This window comes from Abramis brama (genome assembly GCF_963993115.1).
Source record: "Abramis brama genome assembly, chromosome: 12".
NCBI classification, from domain to species: Eukaryota; Metazoa; Chordata; class Actinopteri; order Cypriniformes; family Leuciscidae; genus Abramis; species Abramis brama.
Window position 1 is genome coordinate 34,369,764 of NC_139974.1, and position 17,450 is coordinate 34,387,213.

General features: G+C 37.2%; 1 protein-coding gene across 1 annotated transcript in view; it reads left to right on the plus strand.

Moving 5' to 3' along the window:
- dlgap3 (discs, large homolog-associated protein 3) overlaps positions 1–17,450 on the plus strand; it is a 172,380-nt gene that overhangs the window by 86,274 nt on the left and 68,656 nt on the right. Inside the window, exon 2 of the mRNA XM_084130490.1 lies at positions 13,719–13,834. The gene's annotated coding sequence lies outside the window, so the exon portion shown is untranslated. The remainder of the gene's footprint in view (positions 1–13,718; positions 13,835–17,450) is intronic.

Below are 17,450 nucleotides of genomic sequence, written 5' to 3' on the forward strand. Positions count from 1 at the left end.
TTTGAAATGAAATTGAAATCAAGCTGAAATAAAATAAAATAAAAATATTAGTTGAAAAACCTTAAACGAAAATGAGAAATTTTGCCTTGGCAATAAACTGAAATAAGTTGAAGCATAAAATTATTAACTGGAAATAAATAGAAACAAAAACTGAAATAAAAATAAATGAAACCTAAATAGCAATATATTATATTAATATTTAAAATAAAATAAAAGACAAAAGCACAAATAAAAATTACTAAAAATTATACTAAAATGAATGTGAAAACTAAAAATATATAAAATAAGAGCTAATCACTAAAATAACACTGGTTCAAATTAACAGATTTCAGACATATTCTTTTTCTGCAAATTTCTTCCAGCTGTGATTTTGCTGATTTTTCTTTTCCACGTAAAAGTAAAACCTGTCATTAGCCATCTCATAAAACATATAATCATTCAATCATTTAATCCCTCTCACTCACCCAGCAACCTCTAAATCATTGTTTACAGTATATAACTCTAAAATGATAATCAAGCAGACCAAACTAGACACCTTAATCTGTAATTAACCACACAAACATATGCAAATATGAAAATCTGAGAGCAGCAGGCTGGGTGGACCTCGGCAGAGCGTGACGGATTCTCCGCCAAAGCTCTCTCTGTTGAAGTGGCGGACAGATGTAGTGGGGTGAACAGGCCAGCTGGGAGGTTTTAGATGAATCAACTTCTCTATATCTCTCTCCAATAATCTATTTATTGAAAATAACGGCTGTGCCAGGTGTGGCATACGTTCACAAGTGTTTTTTCAATAAACAGCAAAGACAAAAGGGAACCTCTACTTTTATTTTTGAATGTCACAAGAGTTTTGTAAATTCATTCCATATTTCGACGTTTACTGTTTATTTATACTCTGAATGTGCCCATGCCCAACCGAGAAGGCAATGTTATTAGGTTGTTATTGTTGTAATGTTTCATACTAACTGTTGTTTGGTCAGCAAATGGGATACAGAGATTACATATTAGTTTTTTTCCTTTTTAGGACTTTAGATCTCTGACTTGAACTACAGGAGAAGCACATACTGTCAAATAAATTACCAAAAAGCGTACTAGCGTAGTATGTTTTGGATGCTGACGTGCTGATGTCTCACAGAGGAGCTCCGGAAGGATTAAAGGAGGAGTGACGACAGTGCAAGACGAAAGAAGATCAGGCTTGGACTTTATGTTGTCTTTTATTCAACCCGTACGAATTTTACAAGGTGGCTAATTCGTACTAATTCATACGACCTCAATTTAGATTTTTGCTAAATTTTACATATTTTACGAGTTGCCCAATTCGTATTAACAACCTACCCCTGACTCTGCCCCTAAACCACTCATCACTAGGGTTTAGACAAATCGTACGAATTCGTACGAGTGAGGTTGTACGAATTCGTACGAATTAGCCACCTTTTACTCACTCGTACGAATTGGTCGTGAGATAGCATTTGTTTTATTATGTTTACATGCGGGATTCGTCCGTGAGGGGCTGCCGCTCTCGATCACTTCCACTGACCGGCGGAACCTCTGGCGATGTTGCTCTGGATTGTGGCCAAACCGCTGCAGGACGGCCAGCTTGAGGTCGTCGTAAACCAGGAGGTTCCCTGGCAGCTGTTGGGCAGTCATTTGCGCCTCGCCGGACAGCAACGGGATGAGACGCACTGGCCAGTGGGCCACTCACATGCCTTGGTTGTCTTCTCAAATAGGTCCACGAAGGCCTTCAGGTCATCTTGTGGACCCCTCTTGGTCAGAGGCATATGGTTCCGCGGCCCGAACATCCCAGTTCATCCAGTTCAGGAACAGCTCGTGGTCCTCCTCCTGCGCCTGGAAGAGGGCATTGAAGTGTTGCTCCTGATCTTCCCTCATATTCAGTATCGGTTGATGGGTGTTCTTGATGCAGGCTTGCGAGTGATTTTTTTGACGTCAGCAAATGGCGATCCTGACGGAGACTGCATGGTGACGGCTCACTTCTCCTTCTGGGTTTTGGGACCAATGTAACAAAGTTTATAGTTCTGGGAAGAAGGAGGCGAGAACCGGCAAACATTCAACATAAACTTTAATCCAAAAATAAACAACCAACAAAACGAAAGTAAAGCGGCAGACCCTCACCGACAACTACTGGATATAAACATAATAAAACATAACATAAAATCCAGGCCTGGTCTCTCGTTTTGCACTGTCGTCACTCCTCCTTTTAACCTTCCGGAGCTCCTCTGTGAGACTTGAGACCGGTGTGATGAGCAGATGACGCTCACTAGCACTCGCGCAACCGGCCTCGTTCCGTTCCCATGGTTCTCGGCCCCCGTCCTGCTTGCCACAACCCAACTAGTCATTTTTTAAAGCTTTTACGTGTCTTGAAAAAAGCGGTTGCTAAATGGGACTTTTAGAACAGAACAGGTAAACTCATCTACTTACTAGTCCACTTTCACAGCCTCGTCCCCTTTCAGGGGAATTAAAAAAAAATGAAAGAGTTGGAAGCTTGGTGGTGGTGACGTTGAAGTCGAGTAAATGTAGTGTAGTTCGCATATAGCCTAAGTTTTTTTTTTTGTGTGTTAATTTGTGAAAATTATCTTGATGGACAAATGTGTAAGTATCAGAAATCTTTATTTATCACAGGGCTTATATCACAGGTGTCACAGTTTGGTCTGCTTGATTAACATTTTAGAGTTATATATATTTTTTTTTGCGATAATTCAAAAGCCAGTGGACAATTCCTATTGAGGTTTTGTCGAGGGGACCAGTGTGATCCTAACTTCCAGACTGGCCTACAAAAATTCGTCATCTCTGCAGCACTCTATAGTTAACCCAATGAAAATACTGTCAATATTTACTCACTCCAGTCCCATAGGTAGCAGAATTGCACCTTTTATATTGGTGTGTAGAAACAGCTGAAGAAGTGAATGTTTCTGCCACCCACTGAACTGGAGTGCTGGGTGGCAATTGCACATTGCTTAAATGTTGTGTTGTTTTTCATTGAGAACATTTGGAGCACTTGGCAAATGATCAGTGAGCCACTTGTATCTTGTACTGATACTCTTGGGTGCTTTATTATTAAGCATTAAAGTGAGTCAAAATGTACTTCCCATGTTCTAAATTGACTGGATAGTTATTCAATCATCTAATTTTGTGTTCAACAGAAGAAAGAACTTTATACGGCAAAAGTTATACAGGTTATATGGGTCAGTAAATGATGAGTATTATCATTTTTGATTAAGCCATCCCTTTAACCAACTAGACTTTCTTGGTCAACCAGTTTACTAAAAGACATTGCTAGTTGACCAGTTATTTTGCTGGGAAACAGCTTGGTTATGGTGGTCCACCAGCTAGCATGAACTAGAGTGGACCATTGTGGTACAGTAATTCATACTTTCAGGTCTTTTCAGCGGGGTCAGCTGCGTATGTTCAGACCTCTCGCTCTCAATCTAAACCGTATTTCCTGTTACATGCAGACAGAGGAAGAGCACTGTTATGACACTGATTTTCCACTTGTTCTGCAGTGACCTATTAACCCCTCTCAATGTTATAAGCCAAAGCTTTCTACTGCTTTGAGCACAAGTGTCACATTTCCGATAGTCTGTCACTAATGCCCACCCAATCAATTCATCAAAAAACCATCCACCGCACCCACACAAGGTCAGGCCACAAAAGAGTCTAGCACCTAACATTTGATGGGACATCTTAGCAAATATTTAAAAGCTAACGCTGATGAATTGCCATTATTAATAGCTTCCAGTCTGTCACATTCCCTGCACAGAGTCTGTGAAGAAGTGGAGAACAGTGATGAATGAATTCATTTATTTCCAATCTTTCTGCTGATGTGCATTTCTGGCTTTGTGATGCCTGAATTTAGGTGTCTCAAGTCCGATATTTGATCTTCCACTGGGTTGGGTGCAGAAAAATATGTTTATCTTTGTGAAAATTAGGTTTTTGAAAAATAAAAAAAAACTGATTTTTATCCATGTGCTTGCTGCTGGAACTTGGGTGTATTCAGTGTGGAAAAAGTGATATTAATAAATCGCTACTTTGTTGCTTAAATTGCCTGCTTATGATTGCAACACAACGGGAGGTCATTTTGAAGGCAGTTTCTTTGAATTCAAGATTTGATTGCTTTAGATTTTTTGTGTGTTCACCCTGTCAGACCATTTTTCACAATCAACCACAATAAAATGCAGCAGGAAATGGAACACGCTTCAGCTGGGGCAAGAAACTGCTGCAATTTGGCCTGCGTGGATGTGACAGGATTTTGATTGGCAGGTAGCATAGATTTGACAACAAATGTGTTTCTGACAAATAAGCGTGCATTAATAAAAATACAGCTTATCTTTTGGAGTTTTAATATCCAGTTTTAAGTTTGCAAAGAATCTGAGCTTGAAACAGCAAGGAAGATTGTACACTTGGCTTGTAGGAAGTGAGGAAATAAAAGACAAGGTTAGAAAGATTCATTGAGGAGCCCAGCCTGTAGCAGTTTTGCAATGGCTTGCTGTATTCTATCAGCTAGCAATGCATGTGGCACAACCACAACAGCTTCATTGATTTTAATGGGAATGTTGCAGAACGCTGTACGCAGATAACCAGTACAACCTGGCCTGAACAGTTGAATTAAACAGTGTACATCATATAAATCAAATCAAATGGGCTACAATCATATATTATAAATCAAATGGGCTACACACAGTATAGAGCTAGCACTGGAGAACAAATCAGTAAATATTTGTTAGTCTGTGGGTGTGTTCCGTACGCCACTGGACCCCACGCTGTGCGCTTGCAGTGTAGACAAACTAGAACACTATAATGGGAGCGTTAGTTTGTCACATCACATCACTAGCAGTGTCACACTTGTACATGCGCACTTCAGTGTCTAATATTAGACATATATTTGTTACTATTCTCTCATATGGAGAATACTGATTAAATTGTGTGACGATGAGATGCAGTTATTATATCGTCACCTGATCCGTGTGATATAAATACACGAGCGCAAGGTACAATTTTCTTTTATGGTTATTATTTCTACACCCAGACGATAAAGCAGTGTATATTTCAGGAGATTTAATTGTTTTTGTCATTCGTTATGTTGTTTTGGTAAGAGTGCATCAACGGGGAATGAAGACGTATGTTCGGTGATAGGTGCTCATATCAGTGAATATCACAGCACGCTTTATTTGCCAATTCAGTTCTTAGTTTTCATGATATAACGACATTAGACATTTGTTTGTTTTTTACTATACCGTTTATTGGAAAGTTTGATGAATGGAGACGATCTCCTTTGTCAGCTGCCATGGCTTTGACGCTAGTGTTTACTTCCGGGTTAGATCGTGGATTTCCCAAAGGGGTGGGCGCTTCTAGGGTCGTGTTTTTAAATATATGGAAAGTACCAATTTTTTTTTTTTTTTTCAGGTGTTATTTTCATTTTACAAATGTATTGTTTAAGAAAATATTTCAAACCATTATTTAATGATTGCATATTCAGTATTTGTTATTTTCTGTTATCACAGATGTCCATTTCTTCTGTAATCAAGGGATTAATGTTTTTATTTTCTCACACTATCTGGATACAGAGTTGGTTTTGTCCAGTTACTATTCTGGTGGGAATTTAGAGTATTTAAGCCAGACCTTCTCAGCCTTTGGGGAGGAAGGGGGTCAGTGAGTTAAGCTGAGGTTGTGTTTGTGCTGTTTAAAGCAAATTTACTTCGCGCACACTTTTTCTAAAAAAGAACAAAGTAAAGCGTTTGTAAAAAAAAATAATTTTCCTTCAGTTTATTGTTTTTCTTTTTTCTTTTCGTATTCACAGACCCAATTTTTGATATTTGATTAATAAAATTCACATTATCCTGGTTTACTCCTATGCCTTCCTGTCACCTCCCTTGGTCCCTAACGGCATACGTTTAAAAAAATGGCCTGAAGAATTAGGCCCATGTAGACTTTTGCCTTATATAGCAGTCCATTGGGGGAAAGTGGAGCACCTCTATTTGTAAGGTGTTTTACCAAGGCTTAAAACATCTTCATTGCATGATTTAATTAGTCTAACTTAATCTGCACTATATCTGGCATGGGTGTACATGATGTTGTCCAATTCCTGTAATACACTACATGACTAAATGTTTGTAGGCACTCGCTTCTAATTACCAGGTTTGGTTATTCCAGTAACTGGTTTTGAGAATAAATTCTTAACATGCACGTATGGTTGTGCAGTTGGGTACTTTTGGGCCATATAGTGTAATTATGGTATGTTTGTGAACATTTTATTAACAAGGGGAACTTTTGTTATGGATGCACAGATAATGTGCTGCATATTTGAGAAGTATGAGCACATGGTCATGATTATCATCTCACATCAACACATTTTTGCACACAGGGGTTATGTGAATGGATCCTGAATTGCCGTTCTTTGAAAATCTGCTCTCACGTGTGCCTGAGATCAAAGTAGCTCTAGGAATGTTAATACATATTAATGAGCATCTTTGTCAGGACTGAGCTCTACAGACTTCAGCAAAGTGGCCTAAAATTGCAACATAATTGGGCCATCTATGAGTTTGAGGCTAAACAAACTATCTCCCTAGACTCCCCATCTCTCTGTCTTTCTTTACAACCACTCTTAAGAGTTAATTTGGCCTTACGCCTCTGTTTTGGTACTTGCAGGTACTTAATTTGCTTAGCAAATTAAAGATACATTTTTGCTTTGCTTTGTTTATATGACTGTCACTTGAATGATTTCAATTGAAAGTGCATCACTGTCTTATTCAGACACAGCGGTAAGCCTGTTCAGAGATGTCTTCAGAGCTGCTACAATGAATATGATGGAAAATTGCAGGTTTCTGTTAATCATCCTTGTGTGTTTACGTCATGGCCATAATACTACTTAAAAACAAAACATTCTTTATCATAAACGTTACTTTTTGCATATGTGTCTTGTAGGACTTTTTTTCTTAATATTAGTTACTCTTGTTGCACCTTGTCAGATTTGTATGGAAGTTTTGTTTCTGCCGGAGAATACAAAAATTGCGACTTTTTATCTCACAATTCTTACACTTTCCTCGCAATCGCAAGTTTATTTTTTCTCATAATTGCGAGTGTATGTCTCGTTATTCTGTCAGAAAAAAAAAAAAAGTCTCGCAATATAAACTCGCAATTCTGACTTATCTCATATCTCACATTTCTGGGTTTATAACTCGTAATTCTGACTTTTTTCCTCAGAATTGTGAGATATAAATTTGAAATTGCGTTTTTTCATTGTTTTATTCCATGGTAGTAACACGCTTCAATACATTTGCTTACCATTATATCTTGATGACCTGGGCACACAACTTATTTTAATTATTTAGTAATACATTGTATATAAAATGATATAGAGGGACACAATATGAGCGACACTGTTCTGTAGATTGACCCAGCAGTGAAGAAGTGAGATATACAGTAGTTTATGTCTTGTGCTGTACTGTATGGAGATTTGGCTGAGCACAGCAAAAGAGATACGGGAAATAAATTCAGATTCACAGACTGAGAAAATGGAGTGAGAGGTGAGATCGACACAGAACGGGACAGTGTAGGACAGTCTGGACTTGTTCCTGTCCACTGTTCGATGAAGAGGTGTTTAATGAGAACTCGGGGAGAGAAAAAGAGACAGCAAGGGTGTGAAGGAGACAGAAAACCTGAAATTGAATGTGAAGTGTAAGGTAGAATGAGAGAGGAGTTTGGAATATAAAACTGGTTGTGCATTAAATATTCATTTTCCTCAGGTTTGGAAGAGCAGTGCGTTTCTCTCTAAAGCACATCGAAACACTCAGCAAATGGGTTATAAACCCAAGGGAAAATGTATATAACTCACACCTATAAACCAAACAACACACACACACACACACCGAAAGAGAAAAAATTTAACCGATTTTCTCTGATGAACTGCCATCCACAAGCATGAACATTTAAATCAGGACACACCTGCGTCCACAGGCTAAACACACTCATGCATCACATTCATATATGCAAAGTGCCTCACATGCTTTCTTCTCTCAAACTCATAATATTACATCATGGAAAGATCTTTAGCCAGTGGAGCAGAAATCTGCATCTGAGTGTGTGCTCACATGTGGTCTGAATATATGCACATTCCCCAGCTGTATAAGCACAAACAGCTTTTTCTTTTTCAATTTACCAATGTATCCTCACACTTCAATAATGCATGTCTTCAGAGAGAAACAGAATAAACAGTGTGCTGTTTCATACTTTAACAATTTGTTTCATTTACAGTGAAATGCTTTGGCCTTTGGTTTTGGAAATGCTTCAACTCTTTACAGTAAGGCTTGTGAAAATATTTGTGTTCATGTCATAATACAGTATATGTTTAATACACTTTTTTACACACATAGTCATTTATTCATCTTGAACTTGAAATCATACAATACAATTTCACTTCACACATACATACTACTGTTCAAAAGATTGGGGTCAGTAGGTTTTTTTTTATGGTTTAATAATTTTATACAGGAAGGGCAAATTAAATTGTTTCAAAGTAACAGTAAATACATTCACAATGTTCCAAAAGATTTGTCATGAAAATAAATGCTGTTTTTTTTTTTTTTTATCTTTTTATTCATCAACAAAGAAAAAATGTTTCTTGAGCAGGAAATCAGCATATTAGAGTAATTTCTGAAGGATCATGTAACACTGTGGATTAATGGTTGCTGAAAATTCAAAACTGTATTAATATGAAGTTATTTTAAATTGTAATAATTTTTCACAATATTACTATATTTTTCAAATTTCATCAAATGCAGCCTTGGTCAGCATAAGATACTTTTTTTTTTTTTTTTTACCAGCCCCAAACTTTTCATATGAAACCAATGGAGGATATGTTTCAAGATTTTGTGTGAAAACAGCTTGTCAAATAGTGAATTGACTGCTTTTCTGCTGATGGTCAACATGTTGGTCTTTAAATTAATTTTGGAGTGAGCTATTTTTGGCTTTCAAAACTGTTCAGCTGATTAAGTCAAGGACAATTTTTGCAACAGGTGTATTTCAATTTATGGCTCTTTTATTGTATTCACCAATGGTGACAGACTGTTGTAAAATTGATGTCAATGTAATTACATGATTGGCTTATAATGTGCACCTGATCCAAACTGAGCTTTGTTGACTAATACATTTTCTCAAATTATACAGATGCGGAGATTACCATCTCTTCATGTAATGAAAGAATCTCTGGTACCATAAAAACCTAATTGACTCCTTTATCTCCTATAATGTAGTGATGAATAATTTCCACACAGGTTTGTCTTTTACCACAAAGTTCACCTTTTGCTGAAAGATGAAAGATTAAGAAGGTCATGGGCAGGTTGAATCAAATATCACATCCCGGATGAACAATAACAGTTCCCAACCCCGGTGTCATCACCCCAACTCTCTAGTTCCCATCTATTGCCTGTGCAATGTGATATGTAATTCAACCAGAGCCATTCACTTTTATAATAAAAGATGGCCTATAGCAGCCCCAGTGTGGGTCAAGGAGATTGTCTGGCCCACATTAAATATAAATTTGCTTTAATGTCATACATGAGGTGATATGGGAGATGACTTGAGCTGCATATGTCAGAAAGGTTCTTCTCCTACAGGTTCTTCATTAGCATAATAATAATGTTTTATGTATATATTTATACAAGGTGAAGTGGATGATGGTTGGCTGTGAATTTGGTGCCAAGCCTGTGGACATGCTAATGAAGGACCTGTAGGAGAAGAACCACCCAAAATGTGCCAAGAAAATATCCCCCACACCATTACACCACCAGCAGCAGCTTTCATGTTTTTTTATGCCAATTTCTGACCGTTCCAGTAGAAATCGAGACTCCAATCTTCTATCGTCGAATTTTGGTGAGCTCTTGTGAATTGTAGCCACAGTTTCCTTTTCTTAGCTGACAGGAGTGGCACCAGGTTTGATCTTCTGCTGCTGTAGCAAGAACTAGAAGCTTGATTCTGTGATTAGTGACTGATAAACTGTCTTTGTGGATTTTGGTGTATATCTTGTATCATTGTCTTGAGCACAGTTTTATCCTTAACCCCAATCTAATTCTCTTATTAAAAATCTAAATTATTTATTTATTTATTGACTAAAGAACTTTTAGGAAACTTTGGAATATCCTTGTGCATTTGAAGGTTGAATGCAACCAAACTTTTTTGAGAAGCCATCCAGATGATTCATTGGCATGTAGGTGATGTCTTGTTGTACCATATACTTTGATGCAACCAGCAAATTCAGTTAGGTTGTTCCAACAAAGTGGATGATCAATCAGGAAGACAAGTTCTGAGAGGGTACTAGCTGGCTGATTGCAAAGGAGCAGTGATATTAAAATCAATGTGTGCATGTCACAACACCATAAGTACTCTAAGAAATCCTAGTATGTTGTTAAAAACAGGATTTTTTTTGGTAATGTTTTTATTGCATTTCTAGAAAACTGCATACAGTACTTACTGATAGTGTTGGGGAAAGTCACTTTTCAAAGTAATGTGTTACAGTATTGCGTTTCTCCCTAAAAAGTTTCTAATGTCGTTACTTAGTTACTTTTTATTTACTTTTTTGAAAAATGCAGATACATTTTAAAGTAATGTGTTACTTTACCAGTTACTTAAAAAGTTATTGATTACGTAACTTGTGTTACTTGTAATGCGTTACCCCCAACAATACAGTACAGTGTATGATGGGCCATTTATCTTTAGCTAAAGTTTTGACCTGAACTCTTCCTATTTCTACTTGGAAAACCAATGACGAGACATTATACTGTGTGAATTACATCCTTGTGACTTGCTGCCAGCCAGCTGTGTTCCCATTTTTATCTACAGAAACTAACTGAAAGTTAGTTGTTCAAGTCCCACCACTATAAATAGTGTATTCTCATAATACTGAATATTGAACATGAACATGGTTCATTGTGTTGTGCAATAGAGTCAGCACTTCACCCATTTCCCCCTGCTCAGCCTTTTGGGAAATCCCTATAGGTTAGCTGACCCCTAATTAAAAATCCTGCAGCTACTCATTAGTTCCTCGCTGCTCTGTGAAACGAAAGCGAGTCGAAACGGAGCAGAGCTATTGATCACATTAGCACACAAAGCCGCTGCGGCAGGTGACCCGAACTGATCGCTTCTCCCCGGCAGCAGCGGTCCTAGAGCAGGTGTACGACCCACCTTGAGATCCATGAATACTACATTATTATGGGCACCTGTGTCATTTCTGCATTGGCTGTGGGTAAATGATGAAAGGACAGTGGTAATACTCAGAAGTCAGAAGGACATTGGCTTTTGGTGTCTGACGGAGACTATTTGGCCTCCCTGTTCTCTCAATTCTTTCTCTCTTATGTAAGAGGAGCACTAAATCATTGTCATTCCTAAAGCAGAACAGTAAATGTATTATTTTTATGCTTTTGTCTGCTTTATTATATTACATATTTTCACTGAAAAACAAGACTAAACTACAGATACAAAACACTTTTGTTGTTATATTTCCCTCTGTAATCATAACTTGCATGATTACAAATACACATCTCAATGACTTACAGAACAGGTCTGCTGTACATTTAATGCACAGCCATATTTCAAGTCTAGGTTGTTTACCAATGGGACAGATAAATGTCAACATCTTTATGAAACCGAGACTAGGTAAATGGTTCTATGCTATTTATTGTTTCTCATTACCCAAAAGGATCCGCTGATCGGCTAAATAGAATTAGGGAAGTACCAGTAGCTGTATTTAAAGCTGAGGCTGTAAAAGATTAGAAATCATCAGTAGATGTGCGCGGGTTGTGAACCGTGGAATCCGGAAGCGAGAGAGAAATGAGAAAGGGAGCAGTTTGTCCTTTATCAAAGTCTGCAAGTTAAGGACACTCTGTATGGAGAAAAGTGAAAAAGGAACTGGCTAAATTTTAGAGGTCAGAAACAAGAAGGGCAGAAGAGAAGTAATTTTATCCCCTTTCTCACTCTCGCATTCATGCTACGTGAGCCCCAAATTTTGCCAAATTTGGTTAAAAAAAAAATCATCAGAAAAAACTAGAAGAATAAGATGTTAATACAACATTAATGATGCAAAATACTGGCTCTTACAAACACTCAAGGGGACACAAGTGTTTCTTCAATTGGCTGCAAAGCCTTGTGCAGAGACACACACTGACATCTCAACGCAGAGCCAGCCTCTACACAAACACGCGCACAAGCACATGAATACTTAATTGTTTTCCGGGAGTTTTGAGTTTATAATCATATTTAGAGTGAATTTGGTGGCAGCAAAAATGTCTGTGGTGACCTATATTCTCTGATTGCTGTTGCCTTTTTGGAACAATGGAGAAGTTGTGTTCTAATTATTCTGGCTCCAGCTGCATTCACAAATCAATGAGTTGAGTTTAGAATCTTGCTGTTAAAAGTTTTGCTTAACTTCTCGCCTTTTGCACTTGTCTGTGATATTAATGTCAAATCTTCCCATTTTCCCCATTTCCTATTAAAAAGGAACACATTTGTGATTAGGGTATAATGGACCTAAAGTCCCCCTGTAGTCAATCCCTTAAACCTCATCTTTGATCACCAAAATGACATAATTAAAAGGGTTTTTTTTCTTGTTTTTTTCTGTGAAAAACAATTATTCATGCCTTAAAATAGCTTGAATGTAACTTTACACCCTTGCTTCATATAGTATACGTGGATCCGTGAATATGCAAATTCGATCAGTGCAGATCACTCGCTAAACTTTCAAGTTATTGTAGTAAACGCCACACTATGGTATCACTTTTTACAAAGTCAGACACATAACTGTAACTAATATGATTAGCCTTTTGCTTGACTACGTTATCAAACAGCTAATAATGTGTTGCTAATGTTACACAAACCATATTCATGTTTACCATCTCAAAATTAGGCAGCTGCCTTCTAAAAATCAGTATATCCTTAGAAATGCTTTGAAAATTATTAATAGTAATATGAACTAATAATAGTCAATGAACAATAAACTGGGTTAAGAGAATGTATTTTAACATATCTTGCATACTTCCCCTTTGATGTCGTATTTATAGCATATTCATTTACAAAAATGTACCAGAAATGCCCTGCAGATTATAGTAGGGTTAAGGCTACATTTTTTTCTCTCCTCATCATCTTTTTTCTTTTGTCATCATCTGTTCATCTCTACTACTGATAAAATGTGAACCATCTATTGTATACCTCTCATGTTGCTGAGCCTTTTTTTTATTTATGTGGCTCGAAACAGAGGGATTGTATTAAACCAATCACAACGATGAGTGTAAACCTCAAAATTTGGTTTCAATGCAAACAGTGTAATGAGGGTCAACAGTGAGCATGAGGTTGCATGGTCTCGGCTTTAACCCATCACACGTTCCCCAAACCGATCTCTGGAAGATACATAGCCAATTAAACCTTGATGCCAGCTTCTTTTTCCTCTTGCTGTCTCTTTCAGGCTTTTTTTCCAGGCTGATTATCTTGCATGTGGAAGAAAGGTTTTGTTCTTTGGAACTAGAAGCGGGACTCATTACATCTTTGCCACGTCATATTGCCATGTTAGCCTGGAAATGCTTTCAGTGAACAGTGTTTTCCCCTGACAGTGCATGAGAAAAAAAAAAAATAAAAAAATACAAACAAGCATGGATGTTTAGTCATTTCATCTGCTTGTTTCTATCTCTCTCACACTCCCCATTTCTCTCTTTTTCTCTCTTCAGATTGCTGAGTGGAATCTGTAAGGGTTTGCAAACAACAGAAGTGTGTATTGTGTGTCCATTGAAGAGACCGTTTCTCCTCTGCTGATAATGAAGCACCATTTCCAGATGAGGAGGCAGTGAGTATTTTATCTCTGACTGTAGCCATACGTGCATGGAGAGCCATTAATTCCCTTGGTTCACCGTGTGTCTTTGAAAGCTGTCCCTCTGCGCCTCCATGCAAGCCGCTCTCAATTTCAGTCTTCTATCAAGTGCCATGGCCAAGATTACACAAATGTCATTTTAATGCCCCCTAAAAACCTCACCTCAAAGGGTCCCGTGCTCTTTGAAACTGTTCTTTTCATTCCCACATGTTTGATGTGAACATTTATTTAAAGCTGCTAGACACATTGTAAGGGTCCATATTTATGCCTTGGCTAGTGCACTTTTCTTTCCCATATTTCCTTTTGAAACTGGAAGTTTGGGCAGGGCATTATGAAGAGATTGTGCCTTTTTTAATAGCCAGTAAAAATCACATCTGTAAACTATGATTTGCTCCATTCTAGTTGGTTGCAGGTGGCATTAGGGGGTGGGACATTCTCATTCTAGTGTGCATCTGATTGGACAAAAACTTGTGTAGTGCAGGATGAGTCATCAATATTTTAGATTTGTTTTGTTGGAAGACTGTAAAGTTTAAATTAGTATATCAGCCAAAAAAAATGGTCAATTATTAGTAATAAATGTTTGCATCACATAACATGCAATAAACAATGTAATATCATGTTGCAAAAATGTTGCCACAGGAATGTTTTTCCAATAAACCTAGGTTAAGCATATAAAGTATATATAAAATTGCATTACTTTATATATACACACTATATACTGTAGGTGGATGCTACATAGAGCAAGATACTAGAACAACATTGTGAGGTGTCATTTTGTGGTTGTCCATCAGGGAACACTGATGTTGACAAAGGATGTGCATTATTCAACCCTGACCTATCAGTTATTCATGATGCTGACGTGATGCCACAAGAGACCGCTGTCATGTTTGCTGAGAGGGGTCTTCGACTAAAGCTCATACCGATTGATTTCAGTCATGTGGTGCTTGAAGAGGTGTGATAAAGGTGTTCTTTAAATATGGCTCAAAACCACATCTGTCATGCTTTTGGCTGCGTGAGGCACGTCAAAGCAGACTTAGAAGACAGGATGAAGTGACAACAGGAATTTAATATAAACAGAAACATACCAAAACTACAACACAGTGTTGACAAGAACCAACAGCAGGGAATTTAAATACACAGATGAAAATGGGAAGACAAGGTGACAACAGCTGAACATGGTGAGTAATGATGATGATCGCTGGCAGGTGCAGGTAATGGTGAAGTGAGTGCAGGTGTGAGCCGGAGAGGATGATGGGACATGTAGTGAAGACAGTGACTAACAGGTGACCGTGACACAGTCATATGAATAACAGCTGAGGATTTAGCTCCAGTGAGTTTGTAAATTGGCATTACTTGAGTAGCCAATGTTAGAAACAATTTGCAAAGCCACAAGGGCGCGTACAGTACGTTCCTTTCTCTGAATTTACAGTTTCATTGAGGGCAAATAACCTATAAAAAGATATAAGGAGATTAATATTTTGATCATTTTGTGTGTAAATGTTCCAGTATTGCTTTCACGTTACATCTCAAAGAAACGTACAATTACAAATACACAGCAAATGGAAACTGACATTTTGCTTATCTGCTCTTGTACACAGGCTTATATTAATGATGCTTTTAAAGCTGAAATGTTTTAGTTAGATTTGTAACCTTCAGACTTCATAGCCTTCAGACCCAGGGCCTCATGCACAAAACTGCATAGGCTACATTTCATCATAAAAGATTGTGCATACGCACAAAAGTTTTCATAGACTATACTTTAGTGCTTAAAAGCACTAGGAAATAGAGGATGATAGAGAATGAACATGGCCAGTGCTGATAAGAGAGATATTACACTGCATAAAGTATTTTCTTAATCAATATCTTTGTTTTTCAGTATTGCGTTTTGAGGGGGAAAAATATGTAAGCAAAACTGCATCCGATAGACTGTTTTTAGACAATAAATCTAGTGTGAGTGTATTATTCACCTCATGGAAATTGTTTTTACTTGTTTCAAGCATAAATCCAACTAATGCAGTTTTGCTTTATTATGTTTTTCACTTTAAAATAATGATTCAGATCACTAGTAGTTCCTACTGAGTGACTAGGCAACACTTGAGTAATTAGTGATGCATTTTATGATCATGTTCAGAGTAAAAAAGACAATTTCTCACCTCTCAGACATGTTAATGTTGTGATTAGTAATTAAGTGTTAATTATTTATAATTTGTCTTAGTTAGTAGCTCTTAATGGAGTTTGTCTCATTCAGTAATTATTGATTACCTAGGGAATATCTCAGTCCTAAATTTGCTATTACTTATTGATTAATTAATCGTGTTTCCATATTGGTCAATGGTAGTAACTGATGTGTTAATAGTACTACTCAATTGTCCTGTATTACTTCCTGCAAAGTTACCTATCAATGACGAACCATTATTTTAAAGGATTACCAAAATATGTATATCGTCTGCTATCAGCCGGTTGACCATGATATAATTTCGAGAGCATAGCTCAGGTAATCTGATCTTGGTTGAGTACTCGATACATGACAGATCAGAGCAAAGTTTGAGACATCATTGAGATCCAGAGTAGATACATGTGAGACTACTGAGAAGTACGACATTTTCATAGAAGTATCCTTATGATCTTGATGACATATAACCTCATTCTAACTATGAGAAATAATTGAGATATTAAAACTCATTTGTGTTTTATCTTTCCTGTGGGTCCTGAAAGTGATGCTTCAGTGTAAAAGTGCTAGCCTGAATTTTTTAAAAGGCATTTAACAGACAAGTTTGAGACACTCAACCTACATTATTCAGATCTTTAATGTGCTTTTTGGCAGAGGATTATTTTATTTATATAACTTTTTTTTTTAATATGTAATACGATAACCATAATTTTTGCAAAACTCCAAAAACACACATATACATTCAATTCACTGCAGTTTCCTGCTGAAATGACAAGTGACAGTAAAACCCCAGCAACTTTTATTCCTTTTCACACAAATTATGATTACAGAGGCAGATAATCGATTAATAAAGACTGTTATGACATCAAACCACACTTTAACCATAGTGCATGATTTGTGAACTAATACATTTTGACATTTGTATTACCTAACCAGTTTCATATGTATTGATTTTCTGACGTAGTTAACATGCTTGTTAGCTCACTTGGTCCTTGGTAAGCACTCTGATATGAGGCCCATGAAACACGAGTCACGATCTAAGCAAGCTAAAATGGCACGGTTGCTTCAGCAAATGTAGTTTATCTCATGTGTGCTTTAACACTATTGGTTAGGTTTAAAGTAGGGTTTAGTGAAGGTGGTATGTTTTTTTACACTCAATAGTGCTATAACTTTTAGCGCCACTAACTGGACATTTAATTTCCGAGCTGTCACGATACAGACAACAACCAATATATATATTAAAAAAAACATTACTAAACTAAAAAACTGGACACGTTTTTAGCACCACTCACTGGACATTTCACTTTGAAAGGGTCGCAAAATGTGCAAGAATCAACATAATATCATTTTGAACATAATATCAGGCACGTTTTTCCAGTGAGCCTGGGCTGACGACAACATTTGATCTGGCTATGAAGCTGT